The following is a 15,927-nucleotide window of genomic DNA, read 5'->3' as shown; positions in this document are numbered from 1 at the left end:
ATGTCAGATAAACCCTTGCCAGACTCTCCCCTCTTCAGATGGCATCTATGCATCTGGTCTACCCAGAGGGAGACAAAACCTTGCTTCTGCTAGATATTTTCCAACATTCTTTATCGCCCCCCTTCTTCCACTGAGGAGCTCAGTATAACCTGCTGGTTAAGAGTTTGTACCCCTACCCCCGCAAAAAAAAGAGTTTGTGCCCTGAAGTGAAGACAGACCCTGGCTCTGCCGCTAACTAGTTTTGGGTCTTTGGATTGGTCACCTTGAACAGGCTAAGTCTGTAAACCTTATTTTAAATTTGAACTCTGAAATAGGCTTAAAGAGCACCTGGGTGGCTCAGTCAGTTGAGTGTCTGACTCTTGGCTTTGGCTCAGGTCCTGATATCAGGGTCATGAGATCAAGGTCCACGTTGGGCTCTACGCTAAGTGGGGAGTCTGCTTGAAGATTTTCTCCCTCTGTCCCTCCAACCACTCATGCTCTTTCGCTCTCAAATAAATAGATAAATCTTAAAAACAACAACAACTGTAAAATGGGGTTAAAAAATACTGTCTAACTTTATAGGATTTTTTTTTTCTGTGCATTAAGTAAAACAAACCAATGAACATAATTTAGCATCATGCCTGACCTGAATAAGTGCTCCTTACACAGTAGCTACCATTATTATGAGTGGTTCAGTCTCCTGAGGGCTTGAGCTGCAGGTTTTCTGCAGATGACCCAATGTAGTCTCCAGCCCTGATCACTCTCCTGAGCTACAGTGTAACATTTTCTGTGTCCAGCTGGACAACACTACTTGGATGTCCTCTTGGAATTTAAGGTCCTCTGTAGTGTGCTGCCTGACAATTTGGACTTTTTAAATTGGAATATAAATGCTGACATTACGTTTCTGATTGCCAAGGCATCTATTTCTAAGACATCATTGGGAATAAACACATTGCACACTACACAACTGGATAAAGAGCCAGGCCTCCCAACCCATGAAGTTCCCCTTTCAGAAAGCCCTGGGTGACCCAGATAATGGACGATTTGCATGATCCTGCCCCACCCCAGCCTTAATTTCCACTCTTATGGTTTAAATTCACAAATAAAGAGTGAGCCTGCAAAATTTGAGGCATCCCACTGTTGACCTCAGTAGAAGGAGAACCCAGGTCCACGTGAGCTCGCTCCCCCCACCACCTGTGATCTCACTGTGTAGGCTTGGGCTTGTGGTTCACCTTCCAAGAATAAACCTTGTTTTTTCCAAAGTTCTCTGCTGATTGTTGCTGAGGCACATCTTGCAATCAAATAAAACCCGCAAGGGCCAGTCCAGCCACAACACTAGCTCTGGATTGGGGAAGTGTCTGTGGGCTCCTTACAAGTTGTGCAGGCCTAGGTGAGTGCCCTGAGGCATTCCTGGCTGATAGAATCTGTTGCTAGCATGAGGCAGACACAAAATGTAGCCCAAACTTACTTTTTTAATCTTAGCTCCCACACTACACTGCTATGGATACACTCTTGCCAATCTGGACAATTTCAGACTACTTCCTCTTTGTTCCTTTCATCTGGAATATTCCTTTATCCATTTCTACTTACCAAGATTTAACCCATTCCTGGGCACCTGGGAGGCTCAGTGGGTTAAAGCCTCTGCCTTTGGCTCAGGCCATGATCTCAGGGTCCTGGGATTGAGCCCTGCATCGGGCTCACTGCTTGGCAAGGAGCCTGCTTCCCCCTCTCTCTTTGCCTGCCTCTCTGCCTACTTGTGATCTCTGTCAAATAAATAAGTAAAATATTAAAAAAAAAAAAGATTTAACCCATTCCTTAAGAATAAGCTCAAACGCCACTTTTTTCTTGATCTTCCCTAATGAAGGAGAACTCCCCTAACTTATTTTTTGTAGAAACTTGTTTTATTCTTGTCAGTCGTGATGATACTCATTACTGTTAGCTTGCGGTATGGGTTGGAAACCCTGCCTCTGCAAGTGGCAGATTCTCCATGTAGTTTAACGAAGATGGAATTTTTTTTTTTTTTTAATAATTTCTTTTTTTTTTTTTTTTTTTTTAAAGATTCCATTTGTTTATTTGACAGAGAGAAATCACAAGTAGATGGAGAGGCAGGCAGAGAGAGAGAGAGGGAAGCAGGCTCTCTGCTGAGCAGAGAGCCCGATGCGGGACTCGATCCCAGGACTCTGAGATCATGACCTGAGCCGAAGGCAGCGGCTTAACCCACTGAGCCACCCAGGCGCCCCTGGAATTTTTAAGCTTATATAACGTCCAAAACCTCAGACACTCAAGCGTATCAGGGTTCTTACAGTCTCTACCTTGAATTTTACTTTTTTGTGTGAGTTAACTTGATTATTATCTAGTGCTTACTGGTTTCCTCTTTAGAAGGAAAATGGTTCTCAGTTAGCCCAATGCTGTCATTATAGCTTGTGATGCAAGTGCTAGAGGTTCCCGTTGTCCTCCAGCAGAAGAGCCCTGGCAGGAAACATGACCAGCCAGCTTTGGTGACCTGTTCATTCCTGTACCATTCAGGCTCAATAGGATGGAAGGGTCTGCTTGTCCAGGTGTGGGTCATGTGTCCACCCCCAGATGAATGGGAAGGGAAGGCTTATGGGAAGGATCAGGGGTCAGTTATTGTAGTTCACTGCTCTGCTGTATTAGAACTCGTGGAGCACAGGAGCCGTGCCTCATCTTATAACCCCTCAAACAATGGCTTGTTCAGGGTGAATGCTTAGTGCATTTTTACTGAATAGATGAATAAACAGATTATCTTAGCACCAAATTGGGAAGTTTAATAGGCTGTTGTTAAGCAGGGTAGTCAGGCTTTGGAAAAGAATTTTCCAAATTTAAAATGTAAAATTCTCAGGTAGTTATGTTATTATTTTTTATTAAAGATTATTTATTTATTTATTTGATAGAGATCATAAGTAGGCAGAGAGGCAGGCAGAGAGGAAGAGAAGCAGGCTCCCTGCTGAGCAGAGAGGTGATGGTGGGGCTCTGGGGCTCGATGTGGGGCTCGATCCCAGGACCTGGGATCATGACCTGAGCCAAAGGCAGAGGCTTTAACCCACTGAGCCACCCAGGTGCCCCACAGACAGTTATGTTATTTACTGGTGGATAGCATAAATTCAAAAAAGACGTAAGGAGAATAATAAACCTCACTAAAGGAGAAAGTTGGAAACGTTTAGAAGTTCCTTGTAAATGGGAAATTTGCCTTTTTTTGGTCTTTCACTTTAAGATAAATTTCCTTTTCCTGAGAAACTTGTACAGAGAGAGTAACTTGGTTCTAGCCTGGACAGGGGAGATAAAAATGTAAAAAAAGGGTTTAGTTATGGCTCACCCATTCTTCTGCTCCCTCTTTTTTTTTTTTTTTTTTTAAAGATTTTATTTTTTTTTTATATGACACAGAGAGAGAGCACAGCAGGGGGAGCATGAGAGGGAGAAGCATTATACTGATGCTTCTACTGCAATAATAGGACCTGAAAATGTAAATACATTTTGTTACGAGAGGTTGTGGGAGTACAAAACAGGGGGCTAGCCTGGTTTTCTTGGGGCTGACTCTCTGAGGGGTTAATGATCAAAAAGTAGAAAATGAATGTACTTAATGCCACTGAACTATACACTTAAAACCGAGTAAGATGTAAATTTGTTATATGTATTTTACCCCAATTAAAAGTAAATACATATAAATTTCAAAAGAATTATCCTTGGATGCCAAACCCAGAGGGAAATTTTGACAAGGAGCAGGATATTTTTAAAAATTTAATTTAATTTTTTTTCAATGTTCCAAAATTCATTGTTTATGCACCACACCCAGTGCTCCATGCAAAATGTGCCCTCCTTAATACCCACCACCAGGCTCACCCATTCTTCTGCTCCCTCTTTTTTTTTTTTTAAAGATTTTATTTTTTTTTATATGACACAGAGAGAGAGCACAGCAGGGGGAGCATGAGAGGGAGAAGCAGGCTCCCCACTGAGCAGGAAGCCCAATGCAGAACTCAGTCCCAGGAGCCTGAGATCATGACCTGAGCCAAAGGCAGAGGCTTAACCCACTGAGCCACCCGGATGCCTCGATTTAATTTTATTTTTGAATAATAAATTCATATTGCTTTAATTTCATTTTAAGATTTAGACTATTAACATGCTCTCAACAGTCAAAACTATACAAAATATTAAGAGAATTGTCGTTCTCTCCCATATCCCTTCCACACCATTATCTCCTACCTCTTAATAACCAGCTTCATGGTTTTCTGATTCTGTGTTTTTTCTTGTAACGATAAGCAGATTATGTGTATTTTCTCATTGCCCCTTCTTTCTGACACAAAAGATAGCATACTATCTCTTGTCTTATTCTACTTTTTTTTTTTTTTTTAATTTCCTGGAAGTCATTCCATATGGAGTCATAGAGATCATAGAGATCATCCACATTCTTTTTTATCTTCTAGCTCACCACGTCTTTCCTTGGCCACTTCCAGTCTACTAAAAAGCTTATCAAATGCATTCTTCACTTACGTTGTGTGTATTTGATTTCTAACATTTCCTTTCCATTCTTTCTTAGAATGTCCACCACTCTGTTTACAATACCCATCTGTTCTTGCACATTGCCTACTTGGTCCATTAGAACGCTTAGCATATTAATCATAGTTATTTTAAATTCCTGGTCTGATAAGCCCAAATTCTCTGCTATATCTGAGTCTGGTTCTGATGCTTGTTTCGTCTTTTCAGACTATATTTTTTGCCTTTGGCACGCTTTGCAATTTTTAGTTGAAAGAGAGACACCAGGTAAATAGCCTTTGTGTGTTTTTTTTTTTTTAAGATTTTATATATTTATTTGACAGAGAGAAATTACAAGTACACTGAGAGGCAGGCAGAGAGAGAGAGAGAGAAGGAAGCAGGCTCCCTGCTGAGCAGAGAGCCCGATGCGGGACTCGATCCCAGGACCCTGAGATCATGACCTGAGCCGAAGGCAGCGGCTTAACCCACTGAGCCACCCAGGCGCCCCGGTAAATAGCCTTTGAACATGAGTTTTCATGTTAATCTTGCCAGGAGTTAGGCTGTGTTTACCCTTTGTCGTAGCTGGGATTTCCAAGGCTGAAAATGTCTTCTTATGTCTTTGTTTTCTCCTTTTGTTGTCTTTGGGTTTCCCTAGAGACCTATTTTTAAATAGGGTCTAAAGTTTGCAGTTCTATCCTGTAATCTGCAGAAGCCCTCCTGTTGTGGTGGTAAAGCATGGGAGGAGGAGAAATGTTATCTAGTCTTTTCATTAGGTCTCAGTCCTTTAGGGAGCCCTGGTCATGACGTTCTCAAGTGCTTCTCAGCCACCTGCTCCATACTCCTACACCACTTAGGGGAGGAAGGGGCTGGAGTGGGTATTTCCCTCCCCCCAGGTCTGTTAGGCTCTGGTGAAACCTACAGGGGTTAGGCTCTGGTAAAATATTTTCTTTTGAGGACAGGCCATTGTTAAGGAGAACAGAGCGCTCTGGGCTTATTTCAAAGCGATTGATTACCTTTCCCCTTCTCTCTCAGGACCTGGCGGGACTCCTGGAGGTAAAACTCAGGGAAGTGTGGGGTGCCTCCAAGATTGGGCTTTCAGGAGTTTTTATCTCGCAAGTTAGCCTCTAGAAATTAGTCATTTACCCTCAGGTGTTCCTACCAGGCTCCAGGTGCGGCTTCTGCTTCCCATACACTGTGATTTTCTGTCCGCCTGTGTCTTTCCAGTTTCCAGAGAGTCAGGATGCCCTGTGATTTCAGTTCTTTAATGGATCTGAAAACAGTGTTGATGTTCAGTTGGTTCAGCTTCCCGCACCCCCCACCCCCGTCTTGTGAGGTTGGGAGTGATGAGTTCCAAGCTCTTTGCGTGTCACACCAGAAACTGGAAGTCAATGCTATTGATTTTTGCATATTAATTTTATATCCTGTTATCTTATGAAATTTTTATTGTTTGAATTGCTTTATTATTGGTTTTCTAGCACAACTTTCTAGATATGCTAGATATTCTGTCATCTGCTATTAGAGGTTGTTTTATTTTCAATTTTTTTTCTTTATGCCTTTGTTCTCTTTGGTCAAATTGTACTGACTAGGATCCCCAGAAGGATGTTAAATAGTGGTGGAGATAATGGGTTTCTTGCCTTGTTTCTGCTTTAAGGGGAATAGCTCCTGAGTTTTTCTCCATTAAAAAAGAAGCCGGCTTTAGGGCTGAATTTTATATATTTTGTCTTGTTTTCTAAAATATGTGTTTTGTTATTATTTAAGTATGGCAAGGCCAACAGATCAGGAGATGACTTTCATTAAAAAGATAACTTGTTATACCCAGAGCCCCCAAAGAAGGGACATGCCACACCCTGGGGGACCACAAGGGGAAACACCATGGTCAGCCTGGAGGTGGAGGGAGGAGAGGAGAATGTAGTCAGGAACCTTTACTATGGTTTCCGGGGAAAGGAAGGGTGAGGCAAGGTAAGTAGGCTTACAATAGCTAGCTTGAATAATTTCAGCAGGCCCTTGGGCTTAGGGCCTATCCCTAGTTATCTCTTAATTGGCTCTGGGGTAATTAGGGCAGGTAGATAGTGGTCTGGAATGTGAGAGCCCAGTAAAGGAAGTGGTCTCTTAGAGGAGTTGTAGTCTATCTCTAGGAATTAGCTAACCCTGGGAGGGGTCATCCCTCTGGGATCCAGCCCAGGTGTCAGAAAATAGGTGACACGGGCCCAGAAAATAAAGTGACATGGTAGTATAGAGCATGTTAAGGAAGTATTCGCCCACTTCTGTTTTCTCATCTTTTAATTTTATCAAAAACGTTTTCAATGTTTATCAAGATAATCCTATGACTTTTCTCTTTAGATCATTAGTATGGTGAATTACCTTAAAATGTTTTCTAATACTGACCAGTTTTTTGATTTCTTGACATAAATTTGGGCCTTTTGGGTGTTTTATTTTAACAAGTCAAGACCCACTTTTTATGCCAGTGGTTTTTTTTGTTTGTTTTGTTTTGAAAGATTTACTTATCTATTTGACACAGAGAAAGAGTCCAAATAGGCAGAGCATCGGGGAGAGGGAGAGGTAGAAGCAGGCTCTCTACTGAGCAGGGAGCCCAATGCGGGACTCAATCCCAGGACCCTAGGATCATGACCTGAGCCAAAGGCAGATGCTTAACTGATTGAGCCACCCAGGAGCCCCGTATGCCAGTGTTTTGCAATGCTTTCTTTACTATCTTGAAATTGAACATTTAGATGATATAACCTACTTATACATCAATAATAATAGCATTAAAATATTTAAGTTTTCATACATAGGATAAATAAAAAGTACGTAACTTGTTATAAACTGACATGTATTTTTATATGTAATAGTCGGATTTTGCTCTGTTCTTAGAATCATTGTGCAGCTACAAAAACTGATAATGATGTATTTTCCTGGTAACGTCAATAACATAAATATGTTGCCAATTAATGACATACTTTTCAAATGGTTGAATAACTGTTGTTAATACCCAAACAAATCAGAGTACCATTTTGTCTTGATTTATATTAAAGTTGCATGCCTAGGAATTTCAGTGTATATCAAAATGATGCAAAATTGTGTATGTAAAATAGAATTAGGTTCTAGACCTAGAAAATTATAAATAAATTTTCTACTCATAACAATGATCAGTATGACATTTATTCTTATGTAGGACTGTCCTATGATTTGTGAGACTTCTAGCTCCCCTGGTACCTACCCAGCAAATGCCAGTAGTACCCCAACTATTTCTGTAACCAGATTCACCTCCATTTAGTTCATTGCTAGACTAGGTGAACTCTGTTTGGCTCAGCCAATGGAGTTTTTGTTCACAAGTATAATCCATACCCATGGTAATGTCTTTTATGCATAAGACTGCAAAACAGATGAAACTTATAGGAAAATGTTCATCTTCACAAGTAGTAAAAAATGTAAACTAAAATCAGGGATATACCATTTCCTTTAAATTAATTATCGATTTACAAAAATAATACTGAATAATTCAGAGTGGTATGAAATAGGTACTTTTAAATATTTTAATTGTGGTGTGAAAATTTTCAGCAATTTGGCAAGAGTTTTTCAATGTCTATGATCTTAAAATTCTCCCATTTCTTGGGGTCTATGCTAAAGAGTTCGAAAATATAGAGGAGGGGCACCTGGATGGTACATTTGGTTGAGAGTCCCAACCTTTGGTTTCCACTCAGGTCTTGATCTAGGGGTCATGAGATCCAGCCTGCTTGAGATGTTCTCTCCCTCTGCCTTCCAGCTTGTGCTCTCTTGATACAATAAATAAAATAAAATAGATACAATAAATAAAATAAATCTTAAAAAAAAAAAAGAAAATACAGAAGAAACTTATGTCATTATGTTATGTTATGTCAAACTTGTGTCATTACCAACAACAACAAAAATGATTAGGAATGTAATAGAAAAAAGTATGATAGAGTGAATGGGTATCATCCCACCACTCTGAGGTCATGACCTGAGCCAAACTCAGGAGTCCCACACTTAAACAACTGAGCCACCCACACGCCCCTTTGGGGTTGACTATTTAATAAATGGGTTAAGTTAAGTGGATAAGCATTTGATAAGAAAATAAAAATAGATACCCCCTCATTCCTTGTGCCAAATAAATTTCAGATGTATTAAAGATCTTAAAAGAAATAATATTAAACTAGAAGAAAATATAGTTGAATATAGCATTACAATGGGGAATACTTTCCTAAGCATAATACCAGAGTAGAAACCATAAAGAAAATAATTGGCTGTATAGTAATCAAAAGCTTCTATACATTGAAAAACTAAAAAATTTCAGCACATGAGAAAAATAAAGAATTAATGCCCTTAAATACCAAGAGTTCTAACATATCAATGAGAAAAGATTCCTTTTTCATATTTAATTTTCATGTCAATTGAAAACTAAGTTTAGAAATTGAATAGGAAATGTATAAAATGAGTGAGGCTGTAATTAAGCGTACAAAAAATGTTAACTCTCTTCTAAGATTGAAAATGGGGAAAAACTCCAAGATAACAAGCCTTGCAAATCATTTTGGCAAGCATTTAAAGGAATCTTAATATCTAGTAGGAAGAGGCATAGAGGTGAGCAGTTTAATATTTTTTTAATGGGAATGGGAATTGATGCAATCTTTCTGTAGATCCATTTGACAACAGGTAGCAAAGCCTTAAAATTCTGTATATTCTTATGTGACAATAAAAATTTTGTTTAGAAAGCTTTTTTTAGTAACATGTGAAATAATTTTGTTAAAATGCTGGGTGGAAAAAAAGTTGTATGTGGTGAAGTTTGAAAATACCGGTTTTATTTTTTTAATCTTTTTTTATTTTTAAAGATTTAAAAAAAAATTATTTGCTTGTTAGAGAGGGAGAGAGACACAGCGACCAAGCAGGGGGATGGTAGGCAGAGGGAGAAGCAGGCTCCCCGCTGAGCAAAGAGCCTCATGGGGGCCGGGGATCATGACCCGAGCTGAAGACAGATGCTTAACTAACTGAGCCAACCAGGCATCCCCAAAATACAGGTTTTAAAAAGTCTCTAGGGAAGGGGCGCCTGGGTGGCTCAGTGGGTTAAGCCTCTGCCTTCGGCTCAGGTCATGATCCCAGGGGCCTGGGATCGAGTCCCGCATTGGGTTCTCTGCTCAGCAGGGAGCCTGCTTCTCCTCATCTCTCTCTCTCTGTCTGTCTCTCTGCCCATTTGTGATCTCTCTCTCTGTCAAATAAATAAATAAAATCATAAAAAATTTAAAAAAAAAGTCTCTAGGGAAGAAATTCAGATTAAAGTACACCGCAGTGCTGTATTATGGGAACTCTCATTTTCAATTTTTAATATTCCAATGCTGCACAAGTGTTTTTACAGCTAAAAAATAAAACTAATTATATTTTACAGAGGTTACTTAAAAACTAACCCTGTGCCTGGTAGGGGGTGTTGAATAAATGTTTGTTAAATTGAATTGTTCCCTGGCTACTAAGCCCTCCAACAATTTTTTAAACATTTAGAATTCCCTCCTTCCTGAAAGGATTTAAAAACTGGTTCACATAACACTTAATCCCTGGGTACATATGAGTTGAGTAATTCATTAATTATCCAGGCTTTAGATTTTTCCAGGAAATATAGAGAATTTACATATCAGTGTAGATAGATATCTCCTTGGCACCAAAGGCAAATTTTAGAACTTTCATGTATTTGCAGATGCTTCAGAATCATTCCCCTTAGGTTCCTCAGGTTAGACAGTTATAACTTTTCTTACTTCTAAATGTAAGGAATTTTCATACTCAGATTACTTTAGGTCTGTGCATAGTTTTCTTGTAATTTCATTAGGTGGCAATTTAGACACAACTTTTTATAAAGGACATGTTCACGTTTCTAAAATTAACCATGGAAAGAGTCATCGATCCAACATAATGGCATAAATTAAATTCTGCCTCTTAACAATTTGCAGAGGGACTTCCCAGAAGGGAATTTTTATTAACAGCTAGGTTCTCATAGGGGCCCTTTGGATAATACACCTGTACAGGTGTATCTTTTCCCAGGTACCCGTGTGACTGTACCAATGAGTAAGGCTGCTTCTGGAGTCTAAATACTCCTGTGCTCTTGAGTTTCTCTCCTCAAGTATCTGGAGATTTTTTTCCTTCAGCTCAAGAAGAAAACATGGCGCCACCTACTAGCATTCTGTAGTATTGCATTATAACCAGGTCTTTCTGGGTTTTGTTCATTTGTCAAACACTTCTGAACCCCCCGTATAGCCAAGCATAAACTTCAGAGCCCTAAAGATGAGTAACACTGACCCTGCCATGACCGAAATGTCAGTATAGCTGAGAACACAGACGTTATTTGCGGTGTGTGGTGCCAGGAGAAGATGTGTCATTTTAGCCCTGGTACTCAACATGGGCATTGAGGAGACGAGGCTCCAGACAGAGAGACCAGTCTGGAGGGGGTTAACAGAATAGTGTCAGCTATCCAAACGTAAGATTGCCTTTTTGAATTCAAGAGTTGTATTTATTTATCTAGTCATTAAATTGTTCGGTGAAAGCTACCATATTTAACATTTGTTGCCTGTCTTCAGGCCACCTGGGGATATCACAGCAATATCTGTCATTTAAACAAATTTGAGATTCTGAGGATTGTCTCACAATGTGAGGTCATCTTTTTTTTTTTTTTTAAGACTTTATTTATTGGGGTGTCTGGGTGGCTTAATTGGTTAAGTGGCTGAGGTCATGATCTCAGAGTCTTGGAATTGAGCTCTGCATTGGGCTCCCTGCTCAGTGGAGAGTATGTTCTCTCTCTGTCCCTCCCCGCTTTGTGTGTTCTCTCTCACTCTCTGTCTCTCACAAATAAATAAAATAAATAAAATCTTAAAAAAAAAAAACTTTATTTACTTGTCAGAGAGAGAATAAGCCGAGGGAGCATTAGGCGGAGGGAAAAACAGGTTCCCTGCTTGGTGGGGCTTGATCCCAGGACTCTGGGATCATGACCGGAGCCAAAGGCAGACACTTAACCAACTGAGCCCCTGAGGCATCCCCATGACAGCTCATCTTACTGATGGCTGTAATCAAGCATTTTTAGCTTTCTAATATAACTCCTTAAAGAATACACTTGACTTGGCTCTCCGTTTCCCCCTCTCCTTGCTCCTGACAACTGTAAGATGATCTTATTGCATATCTCTCATATGTCAACAGAAGAATCAATGGGTATTAATCACTAATCATATATAAGTGATTCTGGCCAAAAGGCTGGGAAGAGATCAGTTATAAATAGGATCTGGGTTTTGAATTTACTCTGAGCTTCCCTTGCTCCCATCTGCTCTACAAGTGTGATCAGATTGCTAGCTCCTTCAGACGTTCAGATGCCTTAAAAATTCTTGGTCCAAACAGACTGTTTTTTTTTGTATTTCTTTCTCTCATTCAGATCTCAAAATTGTTGAAAAAGATGTGACGGGTCAATTTTCCAGGAGGAAATTTTTCAGGAGAAAAATATTTAACATCTACCTTCAATGCTTCTTAGCAATCTTTTAATTCTGTAGTTGAAGGATTCAGAGGCCTATGCACACATTCCTGGTTGATGGCAGATTTTATTTTTGAGGCACACCCCTGTGGAAGGGTGTAGATACAATTTATTAATTGTAGTTGCTTTTTAGTGTTCTGTTGTGTGACTGTAGCATGATTTACTCATGTTTCCTGTTTAATATTTAGCCTAGTTGTTGCTTGGTGAATTGTTTCTTTTATTATGTAGGTTTCCCATATATTTTATAAATGCATGGCAGGTTCATAGCTAACAATGTGGATGGTGAAGCTGAGATTGTCTGGGTTTGAATCCCACCGATAGAATCTTGAGAGATTTACTGAGCCTAGCAGTGTCTTGGTTTACTCCTCCGTAGATACTGGGAGTACCTACAGTCATTTCTCTCAGCACTTTCAAAGGTATTACCTCATTACCTTCTAGCATGTACTGTTCCGATAAGAAGTCTGTTGTAATTCCTTGGTAGATAATGTATCTTTTTTCCTATCGCGGCTTTTATAGTTGTCTTTTCATCCTTAATGTTGTTTCACTGTAATGTTTCTCTGTGTGGAATTTATTGTTCTATTTTTTCTGCTTGGTATGCAACATGCACGAGAACATATTTCCTCAACTCTGAAAACTTACCCACTTTATTTCTTCAAGTGTTTCTTCTTTGTCGTGCCCTTTATTCTTTTATTTTGGAACCACTTTGAGACATTTCTTTGAATCTCTCAATCTTATCTCAAGGCCTCTTTAGTTCTCATTATTTTTTGTATTGCCTTTCAGTACTGCATTCTGAATTAATTTCTCACTACTCTGTTTTCAGTTCACTGACTTTATCTTTGACTCTGTTGGGTCTAGAGTTTAATCTCATCTGTTGCAAATTTTATTTTAATGCTTGTTTTTTTATTTTTAAGATTTCTAATGTTCCTACTAAAAACAGGCCTACTTTGGTTTTATTTCTACTAGTTTTTGTTTTGTATTTTTTTCATTTTCAATTGAAGTTCCCACTTTAAAAATCCTACACATATTTACATATGTTTTTGTCAGACTACTGTTCTGTAGTATTAATTTTATATGGAAAGGTTTCAAATCTTGACTTTGTTGGATGCTTTTCTTTTTTTTTTGTAACAAGTTTTTTTTAGGTATTGATTGCCCATTTGTTTATTTTGATTGATAAAAACAAAACTACTAAGAAAATGAAAGTTGTAGGAGAATGGCATTGTTGAAAAAGGAAGACATTTTACTTTTATTTTATTTTATTATTTTTATTTGTTTATTTTTAAAAAGATTTTATTTCTTTCTTTGATGGAGAGAGAGCTTGCACAAGTGGGGGTGGGGAGTAGTAGGCAGAGGGAGAGGGAAAAGCACACTCCCTTCGAGCCAGGAGCCCTATGTGGGCTTTATTTTTTTTAAGATTTTACTTATTTGAGAGAGAGAGAGAGTGAGCACAAGCGGAGGGAGGGGCAGAGGTAGAAGCAGGCTCCCCACTGAGCAGGGAGCCCTACACAGCACTTAACCCTAGGTCCTGGGATCATGACCTGAACTGAAGGCAGGTGCTTAACTGACAGAGCCACTCAGGCTCCCCTATTTTATTTATTTTTTTAAGGATTTTATTTTTAAGCAATCTCTACACTCAGCCTGGGGCTCAAACTCACAACCCTGAGATCAAGAGTCGCATGTTCCACTGACTGAACCAGCCAGGTGCCCTGAAAAAGGAGGAAACTTTAAAAGAATCAGTTGGTTTTAAGCTCCCAAATTTATTTGAAGTTCTAATATGCAGTGGCTTAATTTGGAAAAAAAAATGCATCGTGCCTATGAATATTCAGATGTAGTGATGTGCCACAAATGACTAGAAGATGGGAAGGAGGACTGGTGCCGTGCATTAAATAATAGGAAATAGCCCCTCTTCCTCCTCCGAGCTCGTCCAAGCCAGTGCATCCCACTGATGTCGCCATGGCCGCGCTCATCCAGAATCCGCAGTTCCAGAAGCTGCAGAAATGGTACCGCGAGCACGGCTCTGACCTCAACTTGCGCTGCCTTTTCGAAGGGGACAAGGAACGCTTCAGCCACTTCAGCTTGAACCTGAACACCAGCCATGGGCATATTCTGGTGGATTACTCAAAAAACCTTGTGACTGACACTGTGATGCAGATGCTGGTGGACCTGGCCAAGTCCAGGGGCGTGGAGGCTGCCCGGGATCGCATGTTCAGTGGCGAGAAGATCAACTTCACAGAGGAACGGGCAGTGCTGCAGGTGGCCTTGCGAAACTGGTCAAACACACCCATTCTGGTGGATGGCAAGGATGTGATGCCAGAGGTCAACAGGGTCCTGGAGAAGATGAAGTCTTTCTGTCAGTGCGTCCGCAGTGGCGAATGGAAGGGGTACTCGGGCAAGCCCATCACGGACATCATTAACATCGGCATTGGCGGCTCTGACCTGGGACCCCTCATGGTGACCAAAGCCCTTAAGCCGTACTCTTCAGGAGGTCCCCGGGTTTGGTTTGTCTCCAACATCGACAGGACCCACATCGCCAAAACTCTGGCCACCCTGAATCCTGAGTCGTCCCTGTTCATCATTGCCTCCAAGACCTTTACCACCCAGGAGACCATTATGAATGCAGAGATGGCGAAGGAGTGGTTTCTCCTGTCAGTCAAGGACCCTTCTGCAGTTGCGAAGCACTTTGTTGCCCTGTCTACCAACATGTCCAAAGTGAAGGAGTTTGGGATTGACCCTCAAAATATGTTCGAGTTCTGGGATTGGGTAGGAGGACGCTACTCACTGTGGTCAGCCATTGGACTCTCCATCACACTGCATGTGGGATTTGACAACTTCGAGCAGCTGCTCTCAGGGGCTCACTGGATGGACCAGCACTTCCGTATGATGCCCCTGGAGAAGAACGTGCGTGTCATCCTGGCCATGCTGGGCATTTGGTACATCAACTGCTTTGGGTGCGAGACGCAGGCCATGCTGCCCTACGACCAGTATCTGCACCGCTTTGCGGCCTATTTCCAGCAGGGCGACATGGAGTCCAAGGGGAAGTATATCACCAAGTCTGGCACTCGCGTGGACCACCAAACAGGCCCCATTTTGTGGGGGGAGCCAGGGACCAATGGCCAGCATGCCTGCTACCAGCTCATCCACCAAGGCACCAAGATGATACCTTGTGACTTCCTCATCCCAGTCCAGACCCAGCACCCGATAAGGAAGGGTTTGCACCACAAGATCCTCCTGGCCAATTTTTTGGCCCAGACGGAGGCCCTGATGAAGGGGAAGTCGACAGAGGAGGCCCGGAAGGAGCTGCAGGCTGCTGGGATGAGTCCAGAGGCCTTGGAGAAGCTGTTGCCACACAAGGTCTTTGAAGGAAATCGCCCAACCAACTCCATTGTATTCACCAAGCTCACGCCATTCATTCTGGGAGCCTTGATTGCCATGTATGAGCTCAAGATCTTCATTCAGGGTATCATCTGGGACATCAACAGCTTTGATCAGTGGGGGGTGGAGCTAGGAAAGCAGCTGGCCAAGAAAATCAAGCCCGAGCTTGACGGCAGTAGCCCAGTGACCTCTCATGACTCTTCCACCAATGGGCTAATCAACTTCATCAAGCAGGAGCGAGAGGCCAGAAGCCAATAAACTCATGCCCCGCTGCAGTCCCTGTTGTGACTGGTCCTTCTTGTCCCTCCTCACCAGAGATGCACTGCACGGTCCTGCCCAGAGCAGCCTCTGGTTGCGGGCTTGGCGCACAAGCCCTCTGGGGGAAGCTGGTCTGGAATTGCCACCCCGCCCTTCCACGTCCACGCGCCCTCCGTTTTACCATCGGCTCAAGTGTTTCAGTGCAGCTGACTTTTCTGACCATGTTCACTTTGCTCATGTACCAGATAGAAAAATAAAGATGCCAGAAAGGAAAAAAAAATAATAATAGGGAATATTATGCTACAGGAATTACAACATCTGAA

General features: G+C 41.2%; 1 long non-coding RNA gene and 1 pseudogene across 2 annotated transcripts in view; both read left to right on the top strand.

The window, feature by feature from the left end:
* Positions 1-15,927, top strand: part of LOC309848787 — a 230,280-nt gene that overhangs the window by 35,450 nt on the left and 178,903 nt on the right. The window lies entirely within an intron of this gene.
* On the top strand, positions 13,881-15,872 carry LOC309848740 (glucose-6-phosphate isomerase pseudogene; annotated as a pseudogene). Its single transcript has one exon. The product of its transcript is annotated as a glucose-6-phosphate isomerase pseudogene (transcript).

The sequence above is a fragment of the Mustela nivalis genome (genome assembly GCF_964662115.1).
Source record: "Mustela nivalis genome assembly, chromosome: 15".
Taxonomy (NCBI): Eukaryota; Metazoa; Chordata; class Mammalia; order Carnivora; family Mustelidae; genus Mustela; species Mustela nivalis.
This window is presented reverse-complemented; position numbering and strand designations above follow the sequence as displayed.